The sequence below is a fragment of the Corvus hawaiiensis genome, chromosome 11 (assembly GCF_020740725.1).
Source record: "Corvus hawaiiensis isolate bCorHaw1 chromosome 11, bCorHaw1.pri.cur, whole genome shotgun sequence".
NCBI lineage: Eukaryota > Metazoa > Chordata > Aves > Passeriformes > Corvidae > Corvus > Corvus hawaiiensis.
Window position 1 is genome coordinate 18,617,090 of NC_063223.1, and position 15,478 is coordinate 18,632,567.

Here is a 15,478-nt window from a genome sequence, read left to right on the forward strand (position 1 = left end):
AAGCTTTTATTTTATTCAATATTGTATTACGTCTTTTAAGACATGAGTTGTACTCCATCATTAATATTTTCCTGTTTTTTTCCTGGCATTGATTCCATGATTTTTTTTTTTTTTTTTTTTTTTTTTTTCCTTTTTTGGTTCACAGCTCACTCTCAAGGCCAAAACTCCACAGGCAGAATTTCTATCAATTTTAGTTGGAGTCTCACCTGATTAGAAGCTGCAGCAAAAAGTTTTATGATCGCACACAGAGCCTGAGGTTTCAGCTTTTCCTGACGGGTTTTTTCAGATTTGATTTCAATCCAAAGTGTGTCTTGCTGGTTGGAATTAAAACCCAGTTCATTTTCAAAATTCCCTGTAAAGGAGAAGACATTGAAATAAAATGGTAAAAAAAAATCCCCCTAGACTAATATTGAGGTAATTTGAAACAGTTTTTTATTTAATTGTTTATGTTTCTTGTTTGACCTGACTGGATGACACAGCAGGAACAGCATTGCTTTCTAATAACAGCATTAATCACAGAATAAAAATATTTCTTGGTAATGTATAACAGTTCTTCTGAGCTGAAAACAAAAAGTAATGTTCATCTGCCTACAAGGTTTAAAGTAAATAAAAATGAAATACTCTATTGAGATTACACCATGGGAGATGATTGGGAATGCTGGCGTGATTTGACATGTAACAGCCCACTTTGCTGGTATTAGCAGGCTGTGAAATCGTATAAAAATGAAAAAAACAGAAGAAAAAATAATGAGTTTCATAAGAAAAATTCACTTTTTGATCTTTTCTCCAAAAGAAACTTTCTGTTCTGCATTTTGTCCCACACCACTTTTAGGGTTGTTAAGAAGGAGCCTTTTCACCAACAGCACTAATTAGTGGTGTGGTTTAACCTGGCAGCAGCCAAACACCACAGAGCCCTTTGCTCCCCACCACAGGATGGGGAGAGAACTGGGAAAAAGGTGAAATAGTTTTCTAGTTTAATAGGTCAGAAAAGGAAGGAATACCAATAATAGTGATAAAAGAATATACCAAACAAGTGGTGCCCAATGCAATCGCTCACCACCTGCTGGCCAATGCCCAGCCATCCCACTGGCCAACTCCCCATTTTTTTGTTCAGTATATCCCTTTCTGTTTTGTCCAGAACACATACACATCAATTTTACTTCACAGGCTCTTGAAGTGTTTTTGTGGAAATGATTCAAACTTTCTAAATGTGACACCAAAGTCTGTTGTTTCATGGGTCTGTTTATAAAACCAACGAGAAGCCGCAGAGAGCTGCAGCCTGACACCAGAGGAAGCAGAGGGGTTTCACAAGCCACACTGACCTGGCCACGTCTGAGAGCTGGGGGCATGTGCAGGAGGACACCCAGTAGCTGAAGGAGCTTGTTTGGACAATCATTTCCCACCTGCACTGACTAAAGGCTCCAGCACGACGGGAATAAAGGTTCTCTCAGCCTGAACTGCCACTTCACAAGGAGCCAACAGCAGGGAATCAATCCAGAATATTTTTGTAGGATAAAAAGGAAACAGACTCTTTTAGAACCATTGCATTCTCCCTCATGTCAGAGACACTTCATCAATGTTTTGTAAAAGCAAACCAAGTCATTTGGTTTGAAAAGCACCACATTAGTACATTCTGGCTTTCAAACATGCATTTTTCCAAAGTGAACATTTTTATGCATGCAGATATTTTGAGGGGCAAGATTAGAAGAAACAACACTTCTTATCCCTCCCCTATTTCACCTATCATCAGGATGGTGATCTTTAATACCAAATGCAAGTTCCACTTCAGTCAGCACTGAGGCAAATGAGTATTGTCTGCTGAGCAACTTCATTATTTCATCAGCAGCTCCTCTGTTTCGTTTGGAAGCTCCTGACCAAGGCACTCCTTCTGCCTGGAGCCTGGTTAGTGCATTCACCCTGGTGAGACCACAGCAAGAGGCACATGAGCAAAGGTCCTCAGAAATGGAAATTACTCATGAGCTTTTAATGCAAATGAGAAGAGGTCAATCAAAATAAGCACACAGAGAAAACTAATTGGAAGTGAAATATGGACTCAAATGATAAAATATAGCTCAATTTTATACAGCTCAGTGCTCACATGCATTTACTTCTAACATCCAAGGACAACAGTATGAAAACATCAGCCTAAGCAGCTGCTTTACACTTTTCTTTCTGTCTGTAGTGATACCTTTGAGGCACAAAGATCTCAGGTGGGTAACATTATTGCTTGAATCATTTCACCATAACTTCAAAATATTTTCTTTAATTAACATCACACTCCTGTAGGCATCACTGACTACAGTAACCTGTTAGCCTACAAACCTGAACTCATGTCAGAGATAAGGCTTTTGGACACAATGACAGTTTTTAAAATATGGAAAAAAACACACAAGGGAAAAAAATACCAAAAAACCCATACAAAAACCTTCCCAAACATTGTGCGGATGAGGGCAAGCAAGCCCACACGGTGTTTTATTTCCACTTATGACCCACATGGAGCACAAAGGTATTTTAAATTAGGAATTTTTATGAGAGCAGTTTGTTTTAAAGGTTTAAAAATTTTGCACTGAACCTTCCCAACAGACAACCTGTGTTCCTTGGATGGATGGAGGAAACTGGGGCTGCCAGCTCCTGCCCAGCCTGAAGGCACAGGGAGGTGCCCAAGCAGCAAAAGCAGCACCACTGAGCTGCAGGGCTTTCACCTCCCCCCAAAGACTGAAAGAATAAGAGAAACAACCAGCCATAATTATGTGAACTCTTCAGAAATTCAGGAAATTAATCAAACCTAAACCCAAACCTCTGTTTCACACTGGACCCACACCTATTTTAGAGTCCAACCTAAGGCATGAAATTATTTTATACAACTGAAATGCTGTAAGGGAAGGTGCTGCCCAGGCTGCCCCTGCCCCAGTCCTCCACAATGAAAAGGAATGACCAGACTGCAGCAATGCTGGGGCACAGAGAGGAAGCACTCCTCTGTTCTGCTAATAAGTCATGAGCTGACTTTCCTGCAGGTACACATGTAGCTGTTAAATAAAGCAAATAAGAGCACCAGGCTGGCAGAGCTGTCCTTTGGAGAGGTCACAAAGCACTCGCCTTTCCAGCAGGTGAAAATCATGGCAGGAGAAGGGGGCTTAGCACCTACAGAGACACCAATTGATGGTGGGGAATGTATAAGCATCTGTTTTCGTGAGCCAGATAATTGGGTCCTTGGGAAGCAAACTAACAAGAAGATGAAAATCTCTAGAATTCAGATTTTGTTTTAAGCCACTCACTTTTTGCCAGCAATCATTTTATACAAGAGCAGTGACTGAGTACAGATGCAATTGTGGTTGTCCTGTCAAGGAACCATCTGTATTTCCTGGGTCCTGCTCCCCTCTAAGGGGCATAATTTCCCAGAGATCATGGTGTCAGAGCACTAACACTTTTTACTGTAATCTCTTTTTTCCACCTTTTCTTTCTCCCTGCACCTACTGAAATCTGTGTGAACACCTAAAAATACATATGACTTGGCAGATCTTTGCTAGGGCTCCTCACACATCAGCAGTCTGCCTAAGGCATTGTGTCCAAAAGCTGAACATCATTATAAGTTATCCAACTAGCTGGTAAAATGTTACTTCATTTTTGTTTCCATACATTGATTTCCCCCTTGATGTGACAGCCCAATCTCCCACTCACTCACTGTCAGCCACTGTTTTCCCTTGATGCTGACACTCAGTCATTCAGTCTTTTCAATATACACCTTCCTCAGCACTAAGTGTACACTTGCTCTGGGTTTGGCATGCTGGAATTACTCAGGAAAACTTCCTTTCTTTTGTTTAAAAATAATCGAAAATATTTCTTCATTGTTTAAGGAAATCACTTCCCCTTGGAGAATGACAGTGTGCTTTTATACATATACTGTATATTGCAAACAAGTACCTTGTATATATTTATATTATATGTACCCAATTTTTATGCCTTTTATAAATATAGAGGCAAAATCTTCAGTGACCACATGCAGTCACCATGGACCCCTGAGCACCCATCAGAAGTCTGCACTCAGCTGCTTGCCCAAGTTCCAGTAAGGTGATGCCCACTTTACCCTTGATATCTCTAAAATTCCCTAGCAGAAAAGATGTGCTTTCCTTGCCCAGCTAAAGCACCTATCCAGCTCAAGGCATGTATTTTTGCTGGGACTCAAGTTGGCAAACAAGGAGGCACTGAAAGCCACCTGCAGGTAATTGCATCTTAAAAGAAAATCAGCATTCATAGACTGAACATTGTGTATTTGTTTGATTTGACATCTCAATTCTTTGCAGAAAACTGGGAATGTGTAAAGCACTGATGCTTTGATTGCTAGGGCTGACTGTTCTCTGCATTGTGAAGTTGGTCTGATACGTTAAAGCATCACACCCAGGCTTTGGATGATGAGTTTTCTGTTAGAGACTGATGTTCCTTCCTTGAGCCTTGTACCTAAATAAAGCTTTTGAAAGGGTCTTTCTTTCTACGCTCCAGCAATCCCAGCCCAGCCATTCACTGAATGTTTAAAGCTGTCCTTACTCTTTATACAAGACAAAGAGTATGGGCATCTGAAGACCAGACTCAGCTTGGCTGCTGAGTTCAACCATCCACCACTGTGAAAGCACAAACATCACAAGCTGTCTTAAAAAAAACCCCAAAATAAAATAAAATAAAACAAAACAACATCAACACTCCAAACATTTTAAAGAAGGAGCAGGGGATTCCACTCCCACTGCTCACCTTGACACACCTTGAAAAGCTGCATTTTCTCAGGATAAACACTGAGTCAGCTTCAGATTATTAATTCCTTTATATTCCATTTACTAAATTTTCTGTAACATTCAGAAATCTTCCTCAAGGAAATAAGCAAACTGATCTTTTTCTTATAATACCTACTTTAGGTGAGTTCTGATCACTCTCTGCTCCCTAAAGGGCACTTGCCACAACCCAGTGGTAACTTCTACACATCCTCTTCAAAACAGTGAAAGAAAAACCAATTCAGGTATGGCTGGGCAGTGAATGTAACTGCTTTCTAATCATAGTAAGTGTGATTAGAGGCAATGGTTTAAGTGTCAGATCTGGAGAGCATCTTCATGGAAGTTGACTACAAAACATATCTTCATTAAACAATGACCTGACCCCACAACAGCACTTTCCAACATTTCTCTCTGCCACCACTGTCAAAATTTTAGGTTGCTTCTTGACAAATATGGATGAATGTCTAAAAATTTCCCTTAATGGCTTGGGGTTTTTTTGGATTATGGTTCTGGAATCACTTAGCACTTAAAAAGCACTTGGTTGGAATTTAAAAAATGAGGCAAATTTCCCTGGTACAAACCTTTAGGCGTTTTTAAGAAGAGGGTGCTATATATTAGCCTGAATTTTGTGCTTGTGACTGGGGGAGTATTGCATCACCCCCCATTTGCATTTCTCAAATGTGATTGCTCAGTATCATTCTGTAGCTGCAGCTTGTTAAGAGGAAATGGCCACTGTCAGGAAACAGCAGAAAATTCCAGTGCAATCACAGTAACCCACTCCTGGTGCCTTTTCCTTACACAAAACCAAGGGAGGATGGGCACTGGGGTCAGGCTGCCAGAACAGCCACCTGAGAGGCCTTGCAGTCTGGATCTGGTATTTATTTTAATCCAACATAGCCTCAGTTATCGGGGACTTGGCATGTTAGGAAAACCCCAGGTTTTATAAGATTTTTTTACAAGGATGTGCTTTACTGTACAGAGACAGAGGGTGAACAAGAGTTCCTGTCACTGCTGCTGGCAACCAAGTCCAGCAAAGGATGTGTTTGACAGCAAAAGAGATTTCTGTAGTGGCCCTTTCAGCCTGAGGAAAATGATATTGAAGTCTAAACCAAAAGACTGAAGGTCAGATTGCAAAAGAGCTGGTATTCCTAATTGTAAACAGATTTTGGAAGAGCTCCATCTATATGGGCTGACTACATCTCAGTTTCTGACCACAAAACCAAACATTAAACTTTTTTTAAAACTTCTGATGCCTCGAGCCATGCTAGAGCCTATATTAAAAAATCCTCTTAATATTTCAAGGTTTTCTCAGTGCCAAACTATTAAATGTGTAGACTGATTTCCTTAGAGCAAAATCCTTCCCCAAAAACCTGGACAGAATGTCAGTCAAAATAGTTAATTACTAACCAAAAAAATCCCAGTAATTGACTGCATGGGTTTTAATTGTATGAGATAGTGTTATCCTTGTGAGAACTCTCCAAGCTGAGGCTGGAGAACAATGGCTCCCTGAGCACAAAAGCAGTTCCCAAATCACAGCGGAGATGGTAAGGCTGAATTTGACCTCACTTGCTCCAATAAAAATTCAGGTTATCTCCATTAAAATGAGCAAGAAAGAGGTAACAAAAGGGGTGAGAATGAGAAGAGAAGGGTCCTTTTGAGGGGAACTTGCAAAAAGCTATAGCTAAAACTACATTGGGCCTTTCATCAGCAATGCTCTATAGGAGGTAAACAGTTTAGCACACTGCTAGCTACAAAAAGTTACTATAAAAGCACCTCAAAAGTGGTTAGTAGACAGATTTCTTGCATATTCTTTCTTCCCTGCCCAGCAGTAATTGGTCTCAAACAGGGAAAAGTGACAATGTAAGACCTCCACACCGGGTGACAGGTATTCCCACAAAGAACAGCAGTGCCCATTGTCAACAATTTATCTCAAGTTTCACGCCTGGATTTTTTTTCTAGAGGCCCTGCATTTATATAAGAATCATCAGGAGAGTGTTTTAAAACTATTATTAAGGCTCAGAGTTGTGGGGGAAAGCTCTGAAGCGCAACACAGAATAAAAACTGCATTGCCAGTGCTCGAAGCCCATAAGACGACTTAAAAGGCCCCACCAGCTCCTTGCTGTGCATCACATTCAGTGCCACCTCCCTTTTCTCACACACATTGTTTTAGAAGTGTTTAAAGGTTAGTGGGTTTGCCTAGGTGTCCATAAAGCAAGCTCAGGTGCCCCTCAAAAGGTGCCTGTGGGGACCTTACCCAGAGGCTGGACAAGCTGAAGCAGCAATTAGTAGAAGCAGCATAGTATCTTTAGATTTTTGCTAGTCCCAGCAACATGAAACTTCAAAAGTGAGAGGTTGTTTATCCCCTCTTGGTTATGCTCTTTGGTTCAGTGTGGGGTTTGATTGTTTCCTTAACAATCTGACACACATCCACAAGTTTAAAATAGCAAACAATGCCTCCATCTTCCCTGGCAAAAACTGTGCACACAGAACATTTGAATCCCATGCAGTGATAGGCCAAATCTACACCCTGTTCTGTGCTGGACTATGACTAATTTTGAATGATTTGGGTTTTTTTTCCTTTTATTGCAGACAAACTGTTAAAACACACCCATATTTTACTACACAGGTGGCCCTTCTCTCAGTACAGCACACCCCAAACCCACAGATAAAAGGCTCAATAGATACTTACAGCGTTGCCTCCACTGGGTGAAAAGCTAAACAATTAATAAATAAACAATTAATAAACAATTATCAGTGCTGATGTGACTGATATAGAGATGTTCTCTGCATGGGACAGTTTCTACATCTGGAAGCACACAGTAATAAAATTTATACCTGTGCTACATGTCAGCAGCAACTGAAATGACATGAGGCTAACAAGTGGCAGATTTGACTGCGGCTCAGTTACTTCATTAAAACAGCTGTTAATTTAAACTGAAAGGAGAATCCATTCTTTTGGCTGCCCACCAGAAGTGCTTCCCACACAAGGGAAGAAGCTACAGCTCTGCTCATCAGTTCAAAAGTTCATTTGAATGATGCACAGGAGAACACTAACACAAGGAAATGCAAAGGAAACCCTGTTTGTAGCTGGTTCCACGATGGGATTCCATTAGGAAAAGACTGACATGAATATTTTAAACTAAGAAAATTTCAAGCAGAAGCAGAACATCTTGAACAGATCACTTGAAATTTTGTTCACAACTCTTCTGGCTCATGCTGCCATCCTGGTGGCTCTGCAGTCCTGTACTTCAAGTCACTATTCTCCTTTATGACCAAGCTGTGTATTTTAGGTAGTAAAACAGGTAATTGTTCCCCTCTGTTGGACACTGCAGAGTATTTAGAGAGCCCCATATAACAGTTTACCACAGGATGCACAGTTTGGGCAGGGACACTTGCTCAGGCAAGAGACTGAAGACAGAGAGACTCCCCACTGATGTCTCAGGATGTTCTCTTCTGCTTTGCCAGTATATCCAAATAAAAAGTTTTCAAGTTTTTGATGAAAACAGAAAAAGGAAAAGAAAAAGTCCCCAATGAAATCCCACTGAAACATGCAGGAAAGGACACTTTTTGACCAGAAGATTTCAAACCACCAGTATCTACCACAAACCCCCTGAAAGTTACTGTGTGTTCTGCTGTAAATTAGAACATAGAAAAAAATCCCTCTTATTCATCCTCACATATACACAGAGGCTCTAAAGTGGAGGCAGAGATCTCATGAAGATCAAGCAGGATTTATTTCCCCAATTCATCTGACACATGCAGCAAAGGAGCAGAGATCCCATGGAGGAAACAGCAGAGATTGTAGAACAGGGCTACCAGAGGATGATCTCCATGTGCCAGCTTGGTGCAGTTTAGGAAATAAGACACAGCTTTTCACATAACTGTTCACACACACAACTACACTCAGCTAAATTTAAGCACACATTAACAGCAGTTGAGTGCTCCAACCCTTCTCAAGCTGGACAGAGATTGCAGGAGAAAGAGTGAGTGACTCAATTACCCAAAGGCAGCTCTTGGCAGGGCTGAGCTTCCCATCAGGGGGATTAGACAGGCAGGAGAAAAGCAGTGTAGCAAAGAAAAACAAAATGAAAAGAAACGGAGATGAAACAAGATTCTCCTATTGATTTGCACTGAAAGATGAATTACTTACTTATTACTGCAGTTGTAAATGAAAGCTGTGCCAAAAGGGTGTAGCTTCTAGAGGAAACCAAATTAAATATATTTTCTTCTTTCCTTTATGTGGAGAATGTGCATGTCTTCAGAAAGTTACTGAGGCAAGAGCTGAAAAACAAATAAAACAAAATAAATGTGTCCTGCATAGGACACATCTGAGTGTATGAATACATTACACATTCAATATACGAGAGTGCATGACTCCAGCAGAGCTACAGCCAGAGCCATGCACTGCTCACACCTCAGGGCACAACAGTATTTCCACACAAAAGCAGGATTGCCAACAAAAACCAGCCAAGTTGGCACCTCAAAGTCCAGATTGCTGGCAGGTGCTGAACCTCCTCCTTGCACAGAACACCTGCCCTGGGAAGCTGCCAGTCTGATACCCAGATGTGAGCCAAGTGTGAGAGATCCTAACCTTGACCTCTGAAATCACAGGCAGGCTCCTCTGTGGGTTACAAGAGGAGAGGCCACAAGGGGAACAACTTCTGCAGCATCCACTGGGGCCAGCGCCAGGGCAGGATTCCCACCTCTCCCCCTCAGCCTGCTGCTCTGCTCTGTCGGTGCTCCTGCACGACTTGTCATAAGTGAAGCCACATCCTTTAGTGATCCTGAGCCTGACTCATAAAACACATTATACCCTCAAAAATGACCTGAAACTAAGTTGGCTTTGGTGCCGAGGAGCCTTCCTGTGGCTGAGAGAGAACGCCCAGCTGATGTGGAATGCAGGGAGTCCCCTCTCCAAGAGAAAAGAAGTTTCTAACCCAGAACAGCAAGATAATGGACTTCAAAGCTGTGGGGTTTATGCATGGAAAACCTGTCACTGGTGCAGGACTGAAACCTGCTTATCTTGGCCTTTCACATGGTGTAATTTGACAGGGCACGTAGCACATCTAAAGGGAAGGAGATGGAAATGCATCTAACTATACTGAATTTGTTTACTTATTTATTTTTAAATAGTGACAGGACTTACTCTCTTCAGCTCATGAGCAGCCCCTGTAGAAGTGGATTAGTACACAGGGCACAGCAGGTGGTAGAAAGTAAAATCCTTTACCAGGTTTGCCCACACTGGTCAGAAATATATTTGTAAGTTGAAGAAATCATTATACTCCTGAGAGTCCTTGGGCAGGAAATGAGTTTATCATTTGCTAGCAAATGATTTTGACCTTTCTGGCAAAGGTTAGAGGACAGATATATTAACTGGAGTAATTTAAGTCAAGTGTAAAGTAACTAAGAGTTACATGGCCTTGGGGAAGAGTCTGGAGTCTTAGTTGCTGGAGATGTTTCAGCATTTGATGAAGTTTACTACTTTAAGAACAAAATTATCATCATAAATTTCTGGGGTCTTACCTGGATGGGACTGTGACAGTTTAAAGCTCTGAATAAAGTTTATTGCCCACTTCATCTGTCACTTGATACCCATAGCACAACACTGTGCCAGGCTGCCAGGGTTTTGTTGGCAGCTCTAATGAGGGCCATCTTTGGGATCATGAAGCCAGCACTTGCACTCCACTATTGAGGTGAGAACTCAGGTCCTCAAATGGCTGCATGAAGAGTGCCAGACAGAAATATTCCAACAGATTCCTCAGTTTCCCCTTTTAATCTGAGACTTTTACAACAAGCAGGAGCTCTTACAATGGTCCACTGCCACCTACATGTCCCACTGCACAAGCAGCACATGAACAACAGCACAGTTTTCTCAAAAAAAAGCTTTTTTAACAACCCACTCCCCCTCCTGAAAAAGCCTCACTAAAAACTTTTCCCAAGATCTAAGCTCCTCACTTTTCTGTGTTTCCTTCTGGTCCCACATAATTCTAGGTGCAAGAGGAAATGTATGCAACTGGATTTCTACCTGACTTCTCCAATAGATAAGGTCTGGACAGATCAGAAGCTATTATTATCCAAATGATCAAGAAGTGGTTTTCTAATTTCATTGTTTTGTTAGGATATGAGACTACTTCCATTTGAACACACTTTACTATAATACCCAAGCTAAGGGCTTGTTGAAGCAATACCTAAATTAGTATCAAAGTTTATCACCTTAAACAGTATACCATTGCTTTTTCAAAATCTCAAATGGAAAGCAAAAATCCCTGTTGTGCTCAGATGCCTTGAACTTTGTTAATTCTTCATGTGCTACCCAGATTATTGCTCCTGATGTCAAATGAACATGTGTGGTCCTCTGCTCTCCCTCTGCAACAGAATGAGAACCAGCTTATCTCATATCAGCTTCTAGAAGAGCTCAGCTCTCTGAGATTACCCACAATGTGCTCTATTTTCTGAGCTAAATTAATATTTAGGGGAAAAAATAACATGAGAGATGCAAATTACTGAAAAACAACCAGTTGGCAAGTTAGCCCAGGATAAAACACTGATATTTGAAGGCAATGCACAGAACAGCTCAATATTCAGGCCTGCTAACATGGCTTCAGAGGGTTATCGAGAAATAGGAAAGGCAGAAACAGAAGCTTGGGAACATGATGACTCAACTCTTACCCAAAATATCAGCTAGCCAAGCCAGGGACTGACATTTCTTCCTAATGCTGAGAAAAGGCATCCAGGGAAGGAGGTTATGTGGTGATATTTTAAAAGGGGCCTGAGTTCTCCCATGGTTTGCAGCTAAATGATGTTATTTTCAGGCTAGACTCCCAGCCTTGTACCCAACACAACGAGGACATTTACACAGACTATGGAAAATCCATCTATTCTCTATTTCACAGCAGAGATTTAAAATAAGTCTTCCCTTTTCCAGGAAGTGCTTTCCCATAGAACAGGAGTGTGTCCCGAGGCTGTGCAAGCCACCAAGCACATCCTCTTGGTGAGCATGAAATGCCTCTAGAGAAGCCCCAAAAAGTGACTTCTTCACCACTCTGCAGCCCAGGGAAGCAGGAAAGCAAACTCCAGGGCCTCTCTTCCAAGCCTCTCTGCCTGGAGCTCATCCAGTTTGTAACCCAGACCAACAGTGGCTGAGCTGGCAGAGGAAGGAAAGTCCTCTGGCCTGATTAGAGCATCTACTTAACAGGCAGGACACCGAGGGGTCGGTTCTGCTTCATGAATATTCAAGTTCTTTAGACAAAATGAAAGGGCACTAATGAAAGGCTGAGAACACCCCTGCAGCCTCTGCCCATGGTGGCTTGAACATTGGCTGCTGAGGTCCTTTGGGGTAGGATTTTGTCCAATCTTCAGCAAAGGCCATCACCCCAAAGTGCACAATCTGAGGAGTACCTTCACTGCTTCCCATCTCTCACCCTCACACTTCTGTATAAATCCAGCTCTTTATTTCCTTTGCTACTCTGATGTTCAAGACATGTTTAAAAATGGGAATGACTTCTTTCCAGACTACATCAAGGATTTGATCCAAATTAATTTGGGTTTTTTTATCTTAATGAAAGGAAGTATTTTATAAAATCCAGTCAAAATGGACTTTTTCTTTCCAGCTATGGAAAAGATTCACATGACAGTAATTCAGACTTCCTGAGACTACAGACAAAAAGGAGAAAAAGAAAAATGCTTTAATAACAGTAACAATATTTACAGTTTAAAACTAGTTTTCGATCTCAGTGTTATTCATGTTTTGTCTCAGAGAGTGAAACTGATGCACCATCCAGTAACTCACATTGAAGCCCACAGCAGAACACAACCATGACTCAAATGCTGTAGATCATGCTGCCCTTAACACCATTTGTCAGTGCTCCAACAATTTTCTGTAGTCAAACATGAGATGAAGCCCAAACCACACTTCATAAGATACTATCATCACTCTTTTGACAGCTCACAGATTGAAACCCCCTGGTTTTTTCTATAACAAAGTATCTGTTCCTCAGAACCATGTGTTATATCACAGTTCTAACCTAAAGAAAATTCCAGTTTGCATTCAATGAAAGACCAAGTGGGAAAAGGAAGAGTTTTCGAGATCTGCATCAAGATCTTGCCATACATTTCTCTGTTCTGAGCTACTCCAGCATTCAGCATTTTCTATTGGCCCTTACTAGTGGTTCCTCTATTCATCTGAAAATTCAAGACAGGTGTGTATTGAAAGATTGAGTCCTGATGTTACCAAGGCCCCAGTTTTCACTTTTTGGAAAGTATTATGAATGTGGAAAAACAAGTCACAGGTAGCATCTTCTCCCTGTGATCTCTGCAGCAGCTACAACAATCCCATCCACCCCAACAGCTGCCTCCAGTGGCTTCCACCTTCTCCCAGAAATCACGAGCCTATTGTATATAGCTAGAATTTAGAATGTATTTCTGAATTGTAGAATGGTTTGGGCTGGAAGGGGCCTTAATGACCATCCAATTCCAAGCCCCTGCCACGGGCAGGGACAGCTTCCACTATCCCAGGCTTCTCCAAGCGCTGTCCAACCTGGCCTGGAACACTCCCAGGGATGGGGTGGCCACAGCTTCTCTGGGCAACCTGTGCCAGGGCCTCCCCACCCTCACAGTAAAAAATTTCTTCCCACTATCCAACCTAAACCTGCTCTCCTTCAGTTTGAAGCCATTCCCCTTATCCTGCCACAAGGAAGGGCTTTAGAGCAATGAGCAGCTCCCTCATCACAGAGAAGGACTAAAGACAGAGACTGAGATCTCCTTTTTTAAAGACAGGCAAGTCAGGAGGCAGGTAGCTCAGCCACAGCACAGATCACCACAAACCAACCTGCCAGGAATTAAAAATCCATGTTCCAGTTGGGAACATACCTTCTTTCCCTCCAAAGCTGCAGCCCCTTGCTGACTACCCTTCACTTCCAAACAGCCATGAGGATGCAAACTCAGGATTCGCTTCCTGGCTTGGTCATAACGACCCCGAAACTCGCTGACAATTCCCGCAGGAATTCTCACAATCCCAAGGAGTGGAGCTGCCCTCTCCTGGGAGCAGTGGAGGCAGCAGGGCAGCCTCCCACAGCCAAACACATCATTAGCAGGTGGGGAAAGCTGGCGGAATGGGAAATTAATGCATCGGGCAGCCTCCTCCAGATGGACTGCTCGGCTTTCCCATTTACGGTTCCACTAAAATTGTACTATGGGATTAGGATTCAGCTTCAGCAGCATTTCTTCCACAGGCTTCAGAAAGAGGTCATTTTGCATCAATTTCTTCACAGGTTTTCCAGATAGGAACCGACATGGATTGTTAGGTTAAATTAATATGGCAAAGATTAAGCGAATGCTTTGTCAGAACAAGAGCTTACAGAGGAGTTTACCGGGACTGAAAAAACACAACCTGAACAGGTACCTGGTGCTGTTCATGGCAGAAGTGTGTTTGCACTTAGGATTTTCCCAAATCTCCTGTTAATTTACGAGAAAGAAAAAGGATTCCTGATCTGTGAATGATGAAGGGGAAGGAAATCAGCCTGCAGCTGTAACCCAAAACACAGCAAAACCCTGAGCTCGTTGAAAGCAGAGTTTTCATTGCTACATGTTTTTATTACACCAGACTTGAAGCAGAGAACTGGGGGACAGATTAGTGGCAATATCGTAATACAACTTTAGCAGCATCAGCCAGCCCTTCCAGGTCCCTGCTCCCCTTTTGGGATACACTAGCATAGACAAAAGTGAGGAGTTAGCTCAAAAAGGCTGCAGCATAAAAAAATATGGGTTTGCTTTTTTTTTTCCCCTGAATACACATAGGTGATGTTTTTAAAGTAGTGATAAAAATCTGGGATTTCCAGAAACATTTCCCTACTAAGTTGTCGCCAGAAATCAGAAGGTGGATGATTTCTGCAATTTAAAGAGTGGGAAATGGCAGCCAGTATGCTAATTAGGAAGAGTTCTAGGAAAAACATCTAAAGCAAAGCCCACCAGGAATAAGATGGGTATATGCTTTTAAGATTAAAAAAAAAAGTATTTAAATTGCCTACCATAGCCCCTGATGGTTTTGTTTCTTATGGGGATTTTTTGTTTGGTTTTAAAAGAAAGTTACTTTTCTCTAATAACTTCTTCTTCTGCAGGCACTTGGGATGAGGACAATCAGGTGAGTCACTTCCTGAATACTCCTGTATCCATATGGCATGTACAGGAAATCCATTAGAATTAGTATTTCTTTACATGGTTACTTATTTGAGTAAGCCCTTGCCTCAAAGTGCTGGTGTTGTTCTCTTAACATAATAATTCTGAAAAATTACCCTTTTCTTCAATACCCCATAAGCAAGGAACATAGTGCTGCTCTGTGAAGACCCATTGCTCTGGCCCCTTGCAAAGAAAGTACCAGACTTCAGAGCATGTTTCCCCCAACAACAGATGCCTCTCTACATTTCAGAAGCTGCAGATGCCATTTTCAAGAGAGGGGGGGAAAAATGTCAGCTACCACTTGTAATTATTAAAAATTCATTTGTATCTGACTGCTTATTGCTCCCATGTATATTTGGACATAGTGCCATTCATTGCCTGACTAACCATAGCTGCCTCCTGACTTCCAGTCTGCTTGGGATTTTTGACAGGGCACCTGATGAGACATACACATAATTAGTGAGTGTTTTGCATATAACTGGATACAAGAGCTAGATCCTCACTTAGATTCAAGCCAAAGTCACTCTGCTGGGCACAACTCAGCT

At 41.8% G+C, this 15,478-nt stretch overlaps 1 protein-coding gene and 1 long non-coding RNA gene across 2 annotated transcripts in view; both read right to left on the bottom strand.

Annotated features, from left to right (window-relative positions):
* SFMBT1 (Scm like with four mbt domains 1) overlaps positions 1 to 1,454 on the bottom strand; it is a 132,484-nt gene extending 131,030 nt beyond the window's left edge. The window contains exons 1-2 of the mRNA XM_048315478.1: positions 1,323 to 1,454; positions 207 to 352 (exon numbers count right to left, since the gene is read on the bottom strand). The gene's annotated coding sequence lies outside the window, so the exon portion shown is untranslated. The remainder of the gene's footprint in view (positions 1 to 206; positions 353 to 1,322) is intronic.
* Positions 1,455 to 8,921: 7,467 nt separating this feature from the next.
* The window catches only part of LOC125331810, a 43,203-nt gene continuing 36,646 nt past the window's right edge, over positions 8,922 to 15,478 (bottom strand). The window contains exon 4 of the long non-coding RNA XR_007206206.1: positions 8,922 to 9,041. This is a non-coding gene — a long non-coding RNA (uncharacterized LOC125331810). The remainder of the gene's footprint in view (positions 9,042 to 15,478) is intronic.